Raw genomic sequence first — 2,447 nt, 5'->3', positions numbered from 1 at the left:
AGGCAAGAAGGAAAAGGAAAATAAAAATCAAGAATAAAGAAAATAAAATTCAAGAATAAAAGAAAATGCAAGAAATTAAAGATGGTGGATTCAATTATAGATATGGGTAATCTACAATTGAACCCACTTCTTAGAAAAGGGTGATTCCCTAGAGGGTTCTAGCCTAAAGGCGAATCAAACAAAATAAAAATAAACAAAAAGAAAAACTAAACCCAAGAGGGTTCTAGCCTCAAGGTGAATAGTGTAAGAAATTAAAATCTAACTATAAAATAAATTGCAAAATCTAATTACAAAATAAAATTGCAAGAATTAAATGCAAGAAATTAAATCTATTCTATAAGCATGAAATAAATCTAAGGCAAGAGGGTTCTAGCCTCTTGGCTATTTAAACAAGAAAATAAAATCTAATTACAAGCATGAAAATAAATCTAACTAATAAGCAATAAAAGGGAAATAAAAGAGAAAAAAGAAAGAAATGCAAACCTCTAAATAATTCTTCATCTCCATCTTCATCATCCAACAAAGAGAAGAAATATTTAAAGTGGTGAAAAAATTATTATTATTAATTGCAACTAAAGTTATAATTTTTGGAAGGCCTTCTCAATTAAGAGTAGCCCTCCTCTCCAAAAGGAGTTACAAAAATTTTCACACCCTTAACCCCTCACTCTCTACCCCTATTTATAGTAATCTTCAATGAATATGAGCCATTGGATTTGTCTTGAGCCCCAAGTAATAATCTCCACCTTTGAATTTGTTAGTGAAGAGTTTGCTTTTTGTTCTTCTCTAGCCCATATGATTTGAATTTCGAATTTAATTTTCTGCAGCCTATCAATTGATCAAGTTTGGCCCATTCACATGAAAATCAAAATTGATTTTCGGCCCACAATTCATTCAGCCCAAGCAGTCCAAGTCTTTGAGCACCTCAAGGTCCGGCCTTTGATTTCATTTGGTTTTCAAACCAAAGTTTGCAGCACTTTCATTCCACAATTCAGTCCATAGGTCCATGCAGCAATCAATTGCATTTAGATTTTTGGCCCATTATGATTTTCCAAATCAAACTACAGCATCGGCCTAAGCTGTAGCAACTTGTCCAAAGTCCACATTTCAATCTTCATTAAATCCGGTCACTTCAAATTGATAGAGTCCGGTCCATGAAAAATCTTCAAAGTCCGGTCCACTTCATTAAATCAAGTCCAGCCCACTTGATTTGATTTTCAAGAGAAAAATCTTCAAAGTCCTGTCCATGAAGCTATTTGATTTCAGCCCATTGATTATATTTTCAAGAGAAAAATCTTCAAGTCTGGTCCATTAAGCTATTTGATTTCAGCCCATTGATTTTCAGCTGCAATCAAGTCTCCATTTCGTAATCTTTTGCATAAAAACCCAATTCATTTCACTCTTTGCATTCACGTCCATTCCAATTCTTTGGGCCTTTTAAAATTCAATTATTTGAATTTATCTTGTTTCTTCATTACTCAAGGGCCTTTGTTGAGAGATGAGATTTTTGGGATTTATTCTTTATTAACCTGTAATTAAAAATAAAAGCAATTATTAGTGGTATATTTATTCATATAAAATAGATAATGAGGGTATAAAATTATAATAAAAATGTGATTATCAAAAAGAAAGTCTTTCGAATGACTCTTCATTTTTTTATATGATTAAGTCCATAAATATGAATAGTTATAAATGCATCACATGCAATGCACATGTGATATACTAGTTCAATAAAATACGGATAATGTTCCGGTTGTATATCCACGTTATGAGTGAATGCTATATGTATTTTCTACGATGACCTACTTTGTTTAAGATTTCAATTTCATTTAAATAGATTGACTGTTTTATTTTTCTTTCTTTCTTACTTTTCTTTTAATTTCTTTATTTTTGGCAAGTCATTAGTTGGGCATTTTGAGCTCGAGGCCTAATTCTCAAAGAGGCTTTTCCCAAAGCCGAGTTTGAATAGACATGGTTTGAATCACATCACAAAAGTTAATGGGTTTTCTTAATCATTCAGGTCCAGTAACCTGGCCCAAGATGATGAACTCTCTTGTACCGAGATTCGAGTAGCATTTAAACCCTAGCTCTTTCCTCAAAAGTAGTTGCACTATTGTCTCTCATTCCCCCCTAAAACCCTAAGGGAAAAAAATAATAAATAAAAAGGAAAGACTCGTAGGGCTGTGCAGGGTTTCAGTACAAACCGAAAAAACTGTCCGAACCGACCGAAATTAGCAATTTGGGTCGGTTTTATTTATAAGTCGGTTCGGGTTGAAAACTTTTCAACCCGACCCGTCCGAACCCACCGTATCAATTAACATCATGTTTTTGACCCGTAACCCATACCCGACCCGTTCATAGGTTGACCAAGTAAAATCCCTCAAATCATCACTAAACCCTAACCCTCCAAGTCTCCAACTACCCAAGCCTGCAGCCGCGGCCAGCCCACT

This window comes from Asparagus officinalis, chromosome 5 (genome assembly GCF_001876935.1).
Source record: "Asparagus officinalis chromosome 5, Aspof.V1, whole genome shotgun sequence".
NCBI lineage: Eukaryota > Viridiplantae > Streptophyta > Magnoliopsida > Asparagales > Asparagaceae > Asparagus > Asparagus officinalis.
Note: the sequence above shows the minus strand (reverse complement) of the source record.